Below are 16151 nucleotides of genomic sequence, written 5' to 3'. Positions count from 1 at the left end.
AGATGGTATTTGCCGGTTCTCCGAACTACTCAAAATTTCCGCTACCGGTTCTCCAGAGCCTGTCAGAACCTGCTGGATTTCACCCCTGGTTTTGCCTCATTTTATGACCTTTCTGGCCACGGTGGTTATTTTATTTATTTATTTATTTATTTTATTCAATTTGTATCCCGCCCTTCTCCTAGTGGACTCGGGGCGGTGCACAGCCAGAACTAAAACACATACCAAGACAAAATTTTAAATTTTTTAAAAGAATTACATGACTTTGGCCCAAAAATTTAAAACATTCAAACTAAAACCCATGGACAATTTAAAAAGCTAAAAAAAAAGGTTAAGGGAATTGCTGCAGGGGTTAAGTCAGCCATACGGTTGTTAAGCGAATCTGGCTTCCCCATTGACTTTGCTTGTCAGAAGGTCATTGCAACCGTCATAAATGTGAATCCGTTGCCAAGCCTCTGAATTTGGATCGCACGATCAAGAGGATGCTGCAATGGTCCTCTGAAAAAAGGGTCATAAATCACTTTTTTCAGTGCCGTTGAATGGTCGTTAAACCCACAGTTGTAAGGGTGAAAGTTCGTTCTCCGAGCTTGTGGGTTCGAACGTTTCATTACCAGGCTAAGTAACACCTTCAGGGGAGTTGAAGGGGTGTCAGTGTTCTTCTGTTTATAAAGGCTTTGTGTTGTCAGTAGATCTTGTGATGGGTCAGGTGTGGGTGTGTCGTGAGGGTCTTTTTTGTTTTTTAGTCAAGTTTTTAATTAATTTATATATAAGTTTTTTGAATGCAATGTATTGTCTGGGCATACTATTTTACAAAAGAAAAAAAGAAAAAGTAACATATATACCAGGGATGAAATGCTCCTGGTTCAGACCGGATCGCACGATCCGGTAGCGATGGAGGCGGGTGGTTCGGGAGAACCAGTAGCAAAAATCCCTGCTGCCCCCCCCCCATGCCCAGCTGAGCCGCGCGATCATCAGAGGCTTTTTTTCTTTTAAATGCCTCTGACGATCAGGCAACTCAGCTGGGATCGTCAGAGCCTTTTGAAAGCATTTTTTTACAACCTCTTCACCGAAGAGGTTGTAGAAAAAATGGTTTTAAAAGTAAAAAAAAGATAAAAAATTGGCCACACCCACCCAGTCACATTACACCACCCCCACCAAGCCACGCCCACAGAACCGATAGTAACAAATTTTAGATTTCACCACTGATATATACTGATAGTAAAAGGGATAATACAACAGAATAATTCTAACCATATTTATAATTGTATTAGTTTATTTATAATCCTATTGATTATATTAGCATACTTATAGTTATAAAAATATTCACATTTCACTTGAACATAACAATGCTCTTTCTTCATTTAATTTCTACCTCTTATCTCTAACTATTGATAAAACATATTCCACGTTAAATAATACTCTGCATCTCCTTTATCTTTTATTTTCAATGTCAATCTATCCATCTCTGCACAATCCAATATTTTCCGAATTATATTTTCATCTGATGGGGTGTTCCCGTTTTTCCAATATTGTGCAAATACAATTCTCGCTGCTGTCAATATATGTAATATTAAATATATAGTCCCTTTGTCCTAACTTTCTGGTATTATACCTAACAAAAATATTTCTGGTTTTAAGGAGCCAGGATAGCTCAGGAGACTAATGCATTGTAATTTAACTCCAGCTGTCTGCAATTAGTAAGTTCGAATCTCGCCAGGCTCAAGGTTGACTCAGCCTTCCATCCTTTCTAAGGTAGGTAAATTGAGGACCCAGTTGTGGGGGCAATAAGCTGACTTTGTAAAAAATATACAAAAGTATGAAGGCTATTGCTTAAAGCATTGTAAGCTGCCCTGAGTCTCCGGAGAAGGGCGGCATATAAATAAATAAAAAAAAAAACTCTAAATGCTGCTTAATCATCTTGAGGATCTTGTAATGGGGCTTGTGATGGGTCAGGTGTGGGTCACATCAGGCGAGGGTCTTGTGATGGGACTGGTGATGGGAAGGTCATTGTCAGGTGAGGCTCATTGGGAGGTGAATCGCTGGTGGGATGGGGAGCTTGCGGAGGTTGGTGGAGGGTTGGTGCCGTCCAGTGGTGGGTTCCTCCCGGTTCAGTCCGGTTCGGCCGAGCTGGTAGCGGTGACGATATGACGTCACCGAACCAGTTCATCCCCCCGCCCTCCCCCCCACGTTATTCTTACCTTTTATTTGGTCCCACCCCCAATCTATTGCTGCCTCCTGAGTCCCAGCTGATGACTAGAGGGAAAAAAACTGTTTAAACTCTTGCCGCGGGGCTTCAAAGGGCCGCCCTACAGCTGATCAGTGTTAAAAGCAAACAAATGAGTCAGGTCGTAAGTGCGAGGACTGGTCGTAAGTGCGAGGACCTTCCAGAAATGACTCTGACCAGCTAGCCACGCCCACCTAGTCACATGACCTCCAAGCCACATCCACAAAATAAGCCACGCCCACAGAACCGGTAGTAAAAAAAAATAGAACCCACCCCTGGTGCCGTCTCTGGTTAGCTGTGTGGTTGATTTGGATTCTGAGAGGTCCGTAGGCTGGTTGTAGGTCAGTGTGTCTGTTGATGATTGTAAGACATTTCTTTTAGTGCCGTTGTCACTTCCAACGGTCACTAAACAAATGGATGTAGGGGAGAAGGCCCGTTCTCCACCAAGCTTGTGGGTTGGTTTCCAAGCATTTCATTACTAGGCTAGGTAACACCTTCAGTGGCGTTTAGGGGATGTCAGGGTCACTGTCCCTCTGTTTATGAGGGCTTCAGGTGTGGGTGTGTCAAGGAAGGGTCTTGTGATGGGTCAGGTGTGAGTCCCCAGTGAGAATTTTTTTGATGGGTCTTGTGATGGGGAGGTTACATCAGGTGAGGGTCATTGGGAGGTGAAGTCCTGGTGGGGTGGGGTGGGGTGAGTTGGTTGGTTGAGGGTTGGTGTGTCTCCCGTTGGCTGTGTGGTTGATTTGGATTCTGAGCACGGGTGAGCTGCTAGGGGTTCGGAAGAACCTCTAGCTAAGATTCTGTGCAGTTCGGACAACCCCCAAATCCCACTCCTGGCTGGCCCCTCCTACCCCTCCCCTCCCCTCCCAGGAGTCCCCACGCAGCCCATTTTGGATACAGGTAAGTGCAGGGCACGCACGGAGCTTGGGGAGGGCAAAAAACAGGCCAACTGGAAGTTCGGGAAGGCTGGAAACGGGCCCGTTTCCGGCCTCCAGAGGGCCTCCGGAGCCTGGGGAGGCCATTTTCACCCTCCTGGAGGCTTGAAGAAAGCCTCTGGAGCCCGGGGAGGGCAAAAATGCTGCCCCACCATGGTGCAGGAGTCCAGCTAGGCCACGCCCACCATGGCCATGCCCACCCAGCAACCGGGCAGACAACCCCTTGCTAAAATTTTTGAAGCCCAACCCTGATTCCGAGGGATTCATAGGTTGGTTGTAGTCAATGCGCCTGTTGATGGAATTGCTGGTGGAGTGCCCTAATTGTCTTGAGAATCCAACTTTCGGAAGTTGCAGGAATTTAGGACACTGGCGTCCCAAGTTAGCTGCACCACGTGGAATTAAACGTATTAATGTCCTGCTTCCTGGCTCATTTGGCGTTTCCTTCTACTTGGGACTGGCAATGCGACAAGCGAGATCTTGCAGCAAATTCTGATAAGCTTTGTTTGCTCTTGGGCTTGCTTGTTTCTCTTTCTAAGAAGCCAAGACTATACAAAAAAAAAAAAAAGACGTTGAGACTCCAGAAAGAATATAGAGAAGAGAAACAAAGATGATAAGGAGTCTGGAGACTAAAATGTACGATGAACGACGTAGGGAATTGGCTATGTTTAGTCTAATGAAGAGAAAGATGCTAGGCAGTCTTCAATATTTGAGGCACTGCCACAAAGAAGAGGAGGTCAACCTATTCTCCAAAGCACCCGAGGGATGGAGAAGAATTAACAGGTGGAAGATCACTGGAGAGAGGTCCAACTTGGAAATCAGAAGGAATCTTCCGACTGTGAGATTTGTATAAAAGCCCAGAAAGTCTTTTTAATTTGCTTGCACAAAGAGTTTTTCCCAAATTGGAGGCTAAAACATAGGAAGAACAGTTGCAGGAATTGAGTTTGTCTAGTCTAACAAAGAGAAGGTTTACGGGGTGACATGATAGCAGTCTTCCAATATTTTTGAGGGACAGAGAAGAAGGGCTCAACTTATTCTCCAAAGACAGGACCGGAAGACAGGACAAGAAGCAACGGATGGGAACTAATCAAGGAGAGGAGCAACCTAGAATTAAGGAGGAATTTCCTGACAGTGAGAGCAATTAATCGGTGGAACGGTTTGCCTCCAGAAGTTGTGGGTACTCATAACACTGGAGGTTTTCAAGAAAAGATGGGACAGTCATTTCTCCAGAATGGTATAGGGTCCAAATCAGAGATGGATTTCAGCAGGTTCTGACCAGTTCTGGAGAAATTTCTGGTAGCAGAAATTTTGAGCAGTTCGGAGAACCGGTAGTAAAAATTCTGACTGGTCCCGCCCCCATCTATTCTCTGCCTCCCGAGTCCCAGCTGATTGGGAGGACATTTATTTATTTATTTATTTATTTTATTCAATTTGTATACCGCCCTTCTCCTAGTGGACTCGGGGCGGTGCACAGCCAGAACTAAAACACATACCAATACAAAATTTAAAATTATTAAAAGAATTACATACTTTGCCCCAAATTTAAAACAATTCGAATTAAAACCCATTGACAGATTAAAAGCTAAAAAGCTAAAAAAGTAAAAAAAGGGGGCGGGGTTCACGCCAGCCCTGCTTGATGGAAAAGAAAAGTTTTCAGGGCATGGCGAAAGACCCGGAGATCCGATATCCTTCGTATCTCTGGGGGCAAATCGTTCCAGAGAGCGGGAGCTGCCACAGAGAAGGCCCTCCCCCTGGGTGTCGCCAGCCGACATTGCCTGGCTGACGGCACCCTGAGGAGTCCCTCTCTGTGGGAGCGTACTGGTCGGTGGGAGGCTATTGGTGGCAGAAGGCGGTCCCGCAAATACCCAGGTCCTATGCCATGGAGCGCTTTAAAGGTGGTAACCAACACCTTTGATTACATGGCACATGGGGATTTTGCAGTAACCTTCCCCTGAATTGGGGAGGGAATGGAGATTTTACAGTATCCTTCCCCTGGAGTGGGGTGGGAATGGAGATTTTACAGTACCTTTCCCATGTCACGCCCATCAAGCCACGCCCACCTTGCCCACCAAGCCACACCCACAGAACTGGTAGTAAAAAAATTTGAAACCCACTACTGGTCCGATTGTTCTCACTGTTAGGAAATTTCTCCTTAGTTCTTCAATCCTTGATTAGTTTCCATCCGTTGCTTCTTGTCCTGCCTTCAGGTGCTTTGGAGAATAGCTTGACCCCCTCTTCTTTGGGGCAGCCCCTGAGATATTGGAACATATTGGAACATTGTTCCAAAGAATGGAGGCCTTTGAACTCTGGTGCTGGAGAAGACTCCTGCAAGTTTTTATTTATTTATTTATTTATTTATTTATTTATTTATTTATTTATTTATTTATTCATTCATTCATTCATTCATTCATTTATTTTTATTTTTATATGCCGCCCTTCTCCGGAGACTCAGGGCAGTTTACAATGCGTTAAGCAATAGCCTTCATACTTTTGTATATTTTATACAAAGCCAACTTATTGCCCCCACAAACCGGGTCCTCATTTTACCCACCTTAGAAAGGATGGAAGGCTGAGTCGACCTTGAGCCTGGTGAGAATTGAACTCACAGTAATTGCAGGCAGCTGGATGTTAAATGCTGCCTTAGTAGGAGGCATTAGTCTCCTATGCCACTCAGGCTCCTTGGACTGCAAGGCAATCAAACTGGTCAGTCCTAGAGGAGATCAACCCTGACTGCTCTTTAGAAGGCCAGGTCCCGAAGATGAAACTCAACTACTTTGGCCACCTAATGAGAAGGAAGGACTCCCTGGAGAAGAGCCTCATGTTGGGAATGCTGGAGGGCAAAAGAAGAAGGGGACGGCAGAGAACGAGGTGGCTGGATGGAGTCACTGAAGCACTAGGCGTGAGCTTCAATGGACTCCAGAGGATGGTAGAGGACAGGAAGGCCTGGAGGAACCTTGTCCATGGGGTCGCGATGGGTCGGACACAACTTCGCAACTAGCAACAACAACTAGTCCTTCTTTTCATTAAATTAGACATAGCCATTTCCTGCAACTGTTCTTTATATATTTTAGCCTGCAGTCCCCTAATCATCTTTGTTGCTCTTCTCTGCACTATTTCTAGCGTCTCAACATTGTTTTTGTTTTTTTTATGTCGTGGTGACCAAGCTCAGCCCTGTGCTGGAAGCGCCTGCTTATTCACGGAAAGATTCAAACCAGAACTCAAAGTTGTGCTTGGTACAGCATAGGGGAAAGGTTGATGGGAGGGGCAACCCCCCCACACTCACTCATTAACTCAAATTACTAAACGCAGCATGTAAACACCATGAGAAGAGAGGACAACCTTTGCACCCGCAACCTGGTTAGATAATTTTCAAGGCTCCCATAGTTCTTTCCTCTGTCTTAGAATCGAATAGAATAACGGAGTTGGAAGGGACCTTGGAGGTCTTCTAGTCCAACCCCCTGCTTAGGCAGGAAACCCTACACCACTTCAGGCAAATGGTTATCCAACCTCTTCTTAAAAACTTCCAGTGTTGGAGCATTCACAGCTTCTGGAGGCAACTTGTTCCATTGATTCATTGTTCTCACTGTCAGGAAATTTCTCCTTACTTCTAGGTTGCTTCTCTCCTTGATGAGTTTCCACCAGGGGTGGGTTCTAAATTTTTTTACTACCGGTTTTGTGGGCGTGGCTTATTTTGTGGGTGTGGCTTGGAGGTCATGTGATTAGATGGGCGTGGGTAGGTGGTCAGAGTCATTTCTGGAAGGTCCTCGTGCTTACGACCAGTCCTCGCACTTACGACCTGACTAGTTTGTTTGCTTTTAACACTGATCAGCTGTAGGGCGGCCCTTTGAAGCCCCGCGGCAAGAGTTTCAACAGTTTTTTTCCCTCTAGTCATCAGCTGGGACTCAGGAGGCAGCAATAGATTGGGGGTGGGACCAAATAAAAGGTAAGAATAACGTGGGTGGGTGGAGGGGCGGGGGAGGGGAGAACGTCATATCGTCACCGTTACCGGCTCAGGCGAACCGGATCGAACCGGGAGGAACCCACCACTGGTTTCCACCCATTGCTTCTTGTTCTATCCTCAGATGCTTTGGAGAATAGCTTGACTCCCTCTTCTTTGTGGCAGCCCCTGAGATATTGGAATATGGCTATCATGTCTCCCCTGGTCCTTCTCTTCATTAAACTAGACATACCCAGTTCCTGCAACCTTTCTTCATATGTTTTAGCCTCCAGTCCCCTAATCATCTTTGTTGCTCTTCTCTGCACTCTTTCTAGAGTCTCCACATCCTTTTTACATTGTGGAGACCAAAACTGAATGCCGTAGGCTGAATCAGTCCCATCTGCACCTGAAGGCCGCCAAACTTTCTGGACTTCACCTCTGGTCAAGATAAGCTAGGAACAATGGGAGTTGTAGTCCAACATCCTTGGCCAGGGGTGAATAACAGAAAAATAGAGTTTTTGGCGGTCTTCTGGTCCAACCCACTGCTCAGGCAGGAAACCCTATGCCATTCCAGGCAAACGGCTGTGCAACCTCTTCTTTAAAATGTCCAGTGTTGGAGCACCCAGAACTTCTGGAGGCAGGTAGTTCCACAGATCAATTGTTCTCACTGTCAGGAAATTCCTCCTTAGTTCCAGGTTGCTTCTCTCCTTGATTCGTTTCCATCCGTTGCTTCTTTTTCTTGGATTGAGAAGAAGTTTGATCTCTCTCTCTCTCTCTCGTAAGTAGATAGATACTGAGGTCAGAGCTCAACCTACCATCCTGGTTTTCATACGAATGTAGAGTCTGAGAATGGGCAGAGTGCTCCAGAGGTGGCTTTCACATACTGTAACTACCGGTTCGCCCAGCACCGGAAATGTGAGCTGTGCATGCGTGCGACATCAAAGAACACGGCAATTCGCTCGCACGCACCATCCACGCATGTGTGCCGCACAGTAGTGGGTTTCAATTTTGTTCACTACCCATTTGCTTGCAGGCGCGCAGGCGCTTGCAACACTTCTGCGCATGTGTAGAAGCTTCTGCTCATGCGCAGAGACATCGGGGCGGGTGGGCGGAGCCTCCCACCGCTGCCGCTACCAGTTCGCCTGATCCGAGGCGAACTGGTAGCAACCCACCACTGGTGCAGCGTAAAAAAACACAGTGATATAGGATGGGATTGCGCCCGGCAGGTGGGCAGGTCGCCACTACCGATTCGCTTGAACCGGTCCAAACCGCCTGAATACCACCTCTGGACTGCTCAACCATCCTCTGTATTGAGGATGTAGAGGGGAATATATGTCAAAATTATGAGTACCACATAATTTGGATTGAGAGATGAAGAAGATCTGGGTTCAGGTATGATGGGTGATTTCCATTGAAGGCTTCCAGATAAGGATCAAAACTTTTTCTGGAAGAATCATGGATCACTCATCTCCCCCTCAACCAACTTTGCAGGGTTCTTGTGAAGGAAAAAGTAGTGGAAGTTGTGTTCATAGATTTCATGATTTATCCCTGGGAATTTGGGGTCTTCCAACAGTTATTGGGAGTTGGGTAGCATATTTTATTATCATTATGGTTGGTTACACAGTCAGCCAGATGTTTAGTCTGGATTTGGCATTTTTACCCACCTAGCAAGTCCTTCTGAAGGACCTGAGATAGGCAGATGTTGTTGTTTGATGTGTTAAAGATATTGTCGCAGGTTGTAAGCTGTTCATAGTAAAGCTGCCTTTTACAATTGACGGATGGTGATTTTTGTCAATGCCGATGGCATTCAAGTGATGCTCCAATTGTTTTGGGATTGCATTTAGGGCATGTCAGAGTTTGCAGCAGCAATCACATCCAGAAAGAGCACACAGGTAACTGATTCAGCAGGATTCATTAACTTTTCTTTATATATAATATAGCACATAAAATAAATATACAATACCAAAAACAGATTTTCCAACGTGGTAGTAGTTACAGGCAAAACACAGGCAGAGGAGAGAACAGTTTCAGTTTCAATTCAGCAGACTAGTTTCAGTTTCAGTTCTCAGCACAGCACTCAGAGCTAAGCACAGCTAAGCCACGCCCAGGCTCCTTGCTGTCTCACCTCCCATTGGCTGACCTTGTTACTAAGCCCTATTCATTGGCTGCCCTTGTTACCATGTCTCCCCCAGTCGTGAATACACTGACAAGGCATTTATCAGTATTTGTATTGTAGATGAAAATAAGTATACAATCAGAATAGTGGGAAATTCTCATTATTTCAGTTAAGTTGAAATCCATACCTTTTAAAGGGCATAAACAGAGGGATAGAATTAAGATCAGGGGGAAGTGTTACTACCACTTTATAATGCCTTGGTAAGGCCACACTTGGAATAATGGATCCAGTTTTGGTCGCCACGATGTAAAAAAGATGTTAAGACTCTAGAAAGAGTGCAGAGAAGAGCAACAAAGAGGATTAGGGGACTGGAGGCTAAAACATATGAAGAACGGTTTCAGCAGTGGTAGGTTGCCCGCGGTTCGCACCGGTTCTATAGAACTGGTAGTAAAACCGGCAGGAGGCTCCGCCCACTGACCCCGACGTCATCAAAATGCTTCTGCGCATGCAGCCCCGTTGCAAACTGGTAGTAAAGGTAAGTAGAACCCATCCCTGGGTTGCAGGAACTGGGTATGTCTAGTTTAATGAAAAGAAGGACTAGGGGAGACATGATAGCAGAGTTCCAATATCTCAGGGGCTTCCTCAAAGAAGAGGGAGTCAAACTATTCTCCAAAGCACCTGAGGGCAGGGCGAGAAGCAACAGGTGGAAACTCATCAAGGAGGGAAGCAACCTAGAACTAAGGAGAAATTTCCTGACAGTGAGAACAATTAATCAGTGGAACAACTTCCCTGCAGAAGTTGTGAATGCCCCAACACTGGAAGTTTTTAAGAAGAGGTTGGATAACCATTTGTCTGAAGTGGTGTAGGGTTTCCTGCCTAAGCGAGGGGTTGGACTAGAAGACCTCCAAGGTCCCTTCGAACTCTGTTATTCTAATTCTAATTCTAAAGTGATCTTAGGTCGTCAAGATTACCTTCCAGGGTTATGGAGACGAGGAAGCCGGTTGCTGAAGAACTGGGGGAAAGAATTTAGATGAAAATCTCCCAAATATAAAACGAAAGGCAGTTCTGGGATATATAATTCCTGAGTCATTACAGAGACACAGGCAAAGGGACAAGAAGGCTCATGTGCTTTGAATAAAAGCTAAGAGGCTGGGATGAGTTCCAGGCCAAAAATTTCTCCCGTATTTTTAGCTGCTGCTCCAACTCAGTTTGATAAACGGAAATGGACTTTCAAGACTTCCTGAGAGACAAGAGATATTCAATGCAATTCCCAAGAGGGTTAGGGCCGGTGTTGCCCTCATTTAAGATCAAGACTATAGCCGAGGGTGTGTACAGATGCTTTCTATTTTGTTGAATTACGATCTCTTGAGTAGAGCGTGGTTCTTTTGCGGTCTCCCATATTTTGTGTGTTACATGTTAATCCTGGTTCCTGCGATTTATGCTTTGCTAAGAGCGCTTTTCACTCTTTTTAAGCAATATTTAAGCAACGGGCCTGGTGGCTCAGCAGACTGATAGCATTGTGATTAACACCAGCTGTCTGCAATTATCGTAAATTCGAATCTCCCCAGGCTCAAGGTTGACTCAGCCTTCCATCCTTTCTAAGGTAGGTAAATTGAGGACCCAGTTTGTGGGGGCAATAAGCTGACTTTGTATAAAATATACAAAAGTATGAAGGCTATTGCTTAAAGCATTGTAAGCCGCCCTGAGTCTCCGGAGAAGGGCGGCATATAAATCGAATTAATATATATATATATATATATATTAAAGAAAAAACAATTGCTACCAACCTGCCTTCCACCGAGGACCTCTATACTGCACGAATCAAAAAGAGGGCTGTGAAAATATCTACAGAACCCTCACATCCTGGACATAAACTGTTTCAACTCCTACCCTCAAAACGACGCTATAGAGCACTGCACACCAGAATAAATAGACACAAGGACAGTTTTTTCCCCAACGCCATCACTCTGCTAAACAACTAATTCCCTCAACACTGTCAAACTATTCACTAAGTCTGCACTACTATTAATCTTCTCATCGTTCCCATCACCCATCTCCTTCCACTTATGACTGTATGACTGTAACTTTGTTGCTGGTATCCTTACGATTTATATTGATATTGTTTCCTAATATGATTTGATTGCTTATTTGTTCCCTATGACTATCATTAAGTGTTGTACCTTATGATTCTTGATGAACATATCTTTTCTTTTTATGTACACTGAGAGCGTATGCACCAAAGACAAATTCCTTGTGTGTCCAATCACACTTGGCCAATAAAAAATTGTATTGTATTGTATTGTATTGTATTGTATTGTATTGTATTGTATTGTATTGTATTCTATTCTATTCTATTCTATTCTATTCTATTCTATTCTATTCCTATTCCTATTCCTATTCCTATTCCTATTCCTATTCCTATTCCTATTCCTATTCCTATTCCTATTCCTATTCTATATTCAGTGATTCACAGTCAATTAATGATATACTCAAAAAAACATAAATTCTCTTAAGTCATTGGTTTATTCATAGGTATTACTCTTTTATCTTTTTTTTTTTTTTGCTTGTCTCCTGTTTCGTTTGTTTCGGTGCCTTCTAGTAAAAAATATCTTTTTTTAAAAAAGAGAGACTATGGAGTTCGCAGTCTCTTTTTGAGGCAGTCCTCGACTTAGGACACAATTGAGCCCAAAATTTCTATTGCTAAGCAAGACAGGCGTTAAGTGAATTTTGCCTCGTTTTACGGCCTTTCTGTTGCTAAGCGAGACAGTTGGTAAGTGAATCACTGCCGTTGTTAAGTTAGTTACACCGGTTGCTAAGCGAATCTGGCTTCCCCATTAATTTTATGCGTCAGACGGGGATCACATGACCTCCGGGACATTGCAACCATCATAAATACGAGTCAGTTGCCAAGCACCTGAATTTTGATCACATGTAGCATCATATTGTAGCATCACATGGGGATGCTACAATAGATGTAAGTGTGGTTTATGTTGTGTGGACTTCAACTCCCAGAATTCCCCAGCAAGCATGGTTTAAGTGGTATGGACTTCAACTCCCAGAATTCCTCAGTCAACATTATTTAAAGTGCATGTACTTCAACTCCCAGAATTCCCCAGCATAATTTAATATAGCCAAGGTTAAGAAACAGTGCTTTAAGCCTTTCTGGAATATCCATGAAAACAAAATGCTACACTAAGGAAAGCTTTGACTTGTGCTACTTTTATTTAATGTTGCTTACTTTTGCCATTATTTAAAATATTTTTAATTTGGATGTTGTTTTGTCTTTCTCCAAAGCGGAAACTTTCTGATCTCCATGTTTATGAACCTGTCCTTAGTTGTTAACTGGCTTTTAATAATCTTTCCTTTTTTGTCTTCACTGGTTAATGTTTGTTTAGATCTCTATATCTGAATGACAAGGTTCATTTCCAATGTTTTTACAGCCCTTAGAAAGCTTAAAAGCCAAGAGGAAAAGTTGATGAGGTGTTTTTTTCCCCCGTGTCTTCTGTTAGTTTGAAAAGCTTGGTAGGACTCCAGGAAAGCCTTAGATTAATCTTTCACATTCCCTGGAAAATGAACTAGTCCTCATGGTTAAACACCAATGACAAATTGGCGTTTACATGACAAATGTCAGCAAGAGACTCAGAGGCAATGATGTACTACAATATGACATCTTATTATTCCTTAATTTTGGTTTTCTACGTTTGAACTGTCTTCGAGGCAACAGCAAATGTTATATGCAATCCTAGGAGTTTTAATACAGTGTGCAAGAGACACCAGCACAACTGTTGTGCATAGTTCAAGTCCTGATTGCCATATTGTCCTTTTGCATTTTTATGCTGAATTGGAAATGTTTTTTTTTTGTTGTTGTTGTTGTTGTTCATTTATTTCCTGGAATTTGTTGAGCTACTTTAGAAAAAAAAAATTAAAAAGCAAACAAGAATGCAAATAAAATAGGCAAACGAAGAAAGTGATACTGGGTCTATATTGATTGGCTATCTGCTAAGAAATTAATTAGGGATTAGAGTGGAGTGGAGTGGAGTAGAACAGAATGAAATAATATGAAGAGAAGAGAGAGAAGAGAAGAGAAGAGAAGAGAAGAGAAGAGAAGAGAAGAGAAGAGAAGAATGGAATGGAAAATAATAGGAATAGGAATAGGAATAGGAATAAGAATAGGAAGAGAAGAGAAGAGAAGAGAAGAGAAGAGAAGAGAAGAGAAGAGAAGAGAAGAGAAGAGAAGAGAAGAGAAGAATGGAATGGAAAATAATAGGAATAGGAATAGGAATAGGAATAAGAATAGGAAGAGAAGAGAAGAGAAGAGAAGAGAAGAGAATAATGGAATGGAAAATAATAGGAAGAGGAAGAGGAAGAGAAGAGAAGAGAAGAGAAGAGAATAATGGAATGAAAAATAAGAGGAAGAGGAAGAGGAAGAGGAAGAGAAGAGAAGACTATATAACACTATACTACACTATATTATAGTATATTATATTAATATCAGAATAACAAAGCGGGAAGGGAACTTGAAGGTCTTCTAATCCATTTCCCTACTCAAGCAGGAGACTCAAAGTAGTATAATAAGATATGACATAGTATATGATATTGTACTATTAAGTAATATAAGAAAGAAACATTTCTATTCCAGTTCTGTGCCCGGATTTTTGTGTCCTCCTTTTCTAATTTAAACGTATTCACAGATATTTATAATATACTTTTGTGTTTTTGCCAAGTTACTATTGATAAAATTAGTTATTTATTCAAAGACTACTTTTCTCGATCCAAGGAAAACAAGCCAAGCCTTTTTTCTAACTATCTAAACAATGCTGGCATATCAAGATAAGCTTTTTTTTTTTTATCGAAACACACTTCTCAGGAATTTAGGCTGCAAACTTCAAACATAATCAGGCCAGTACATTTCACACCGTGAAACTTCCTTGCGAGTAAACATGGATAAAGTGATACAGTTACGTTAACAGAGGCACTCTGGATAATGGCCAGTCTATGGATCGTTGCATAGGAAGCAAATTAAAATGACTTTTATGCAAATCACTCCAGCTATACTCAAAAATTGGTCTGGTCTGATTTATCTATCGCCTCCCAATTTTATAATGCATATTTCAGGAGGGGAAGGAACGGACAGTCGGTCGATCGGTGTAATCTTGCCTATTATCCACCCTTTTTCTGCAGAATTCATTTCAGTGCTGAGCACATGGAAAACAGTCAGCTCTGATTTAATTTCAAACAACAGAAAATGCTGGTGAGTTTTTGGTCCGATGAACTGATTTCCCCCCCCCCCCCAGCTCATCTCTAGCTAATTCCAGAGAAGAGCTACCTCTCTCGCTTCCTCCGCATTACCTGCTTTTTTGGGGCTGTTTTTCAACCTGTCCCTGAACTTGGGACTTTTTGCATATCACAAAAGAAGTCTGTCTGGAACCATCTTTCTTGCTAAAATGATTGTTTAGGTTTCAATGTTTATATCAATCGGTATATCAATACTGCTATCGTGTCACTAGGGGTGACACGATGGCAGAGTTCCAGTATTTGAAGGGCTGCCACAAAGAGAAGGGGGTCAACCTATTTTTCAAAGGACCAGAAGGCAAGACAAGAAACAAATGGATGGAAACTCATCAAGGAGAGAAGCAACCTGGAATTAAGGAGAAACATCCTAACAGTGAGGACAATTAATCAGTGGAACAGCTTGCCACCAGAAGTTGTGGGTGCTTCACCACTGCAGGTTTTTAAGAAGAGGCTGGACAGTCACTTGTCTGAAATAGTATAGGATCTCCTGCTTGAGCAGAGGGTTGGACTGGAAGACCTCTAAGGTCCATTTCAGCTCTATTCCGATTGAGATTGATTGAGGTTTTTTTAAAAAAAAAAATCCAGAATTTTTTTGGGAAATACTTGGAAAGAAATATCAAGGGGAACTTTTAGCAAAGTCTCAGTCTCACTGAGTCTCAATCTCTCTCTCTCTCTCCCTCTCTCTTTCTTTTTCTCTTTCTCTCTCTTACTTTCTCCCTTTTCTCTCTTTTTTCTTTCTCTCTTTCTCTCTCTCTTTCTCTCTCTTTCTCTCCCTTTTTTCTTTCTCTCTTTCTCTTCCTCTCTTCCTCTTTCTTCCTCTCTCTTTCTCTCTCTCCTTTCTCTCTCTTTTCTCTCTTACTTTCTTTTTTCTCTTTCTCTCTCTTTCTTCCTCTCTTTCTCTCTTTCTCTCTCTCTCTTTTCTCTCTCTTACTTTCTCTTTTTTCTCTTTCTCTCTTTCTTCCTCTCTTTCTCTCTTTCTCTCTCTCTCTTTTCTCTCTCTTACTTTCTCTTTTTTCTTTCTCTCTCTTTCTCCTTTCTCTCTTTTCTCTCTCTTACTTTCTCTCTTTCTCTCTCTTTTCTCTCTCTTACTTTCTCTTTTTTCTTTCTCTCTCTTTCTCCTTTCTCTCTCTTTTCTCTCTCTTACTTTCTCTCTTTTTCTCTTTCTCTTTCTCTCTCTCTCCCTCCCTCTCCCTCCCTCTCTCTTTCTCTCTCTTTCTCTCTCTCTTTTCCTCTTTCTCTCTCTTACTTTCTCCCTTTTTTCTCTTTCTCTTTCTTTCTCTCTTTCTCTCCCCTTTTCTCTTTCTCTCTTTCTCTTTCTTCCTCTCTTCCTCTCTCTTTCTCTCCTTTCTCTCTCTTTTCTCTCTCTTACTTTATTTTTTCTCTTTCTCTCTCTTTCTCCCTCTCTTTCTCTCTCTTTCTTTCTCTCTCTCTTTCTCTCTCTCTCTTACTTTTTTATTTTATTCATCATCAAATTTCCCTTTTTCTTTTTCAAATACTTTCCTTTTCCTCTTTCTCTTTCTTTCTCCCTCTCTTTCTCTCTCTCTTTTCTCTCTCTTACTTTCTCACTTTTTTCTCTTTCTCTTTTTTCTCTTTCTCTTTCTTTCTTTCTTTCTTTCTCTCTCTCTCTCTTTCCAGGGAGAATCTGATGCAAGG

The 16151-nt window shown here is 42.6% G+C and overlaps 1 protein-coding gene across 1 annotated transcript in view; it reads right to left on the bottom strand.

Moving 5' to 3' along the window:
* Positions 1 to 16151, bottom strand: part of CA4 (carbonic anhydrase 4) — a 52061-nt gene that overhangs the window by 35022 nt on the left and 888 nt on the right. The window lies entirely within an intron of this gene.

This window comes from Pantherophis guttatus, chromosome 1, assembly GCF_059756535.1.
Source record: "Pantherophis guttatus breed Tessera chromosome 1, ASM5975653v1, whole genome shotgun sequence".
Classification (NCBI taxonomy): Eukaryota; Metazoa; Chordata; class Lepidosauria; order Squamata; family Colubridae; genus Pantherophis; species Pantherophis guttatus.
This window is presented reverse-complemented; position numbering and strand designations above follow the sequence as displayed.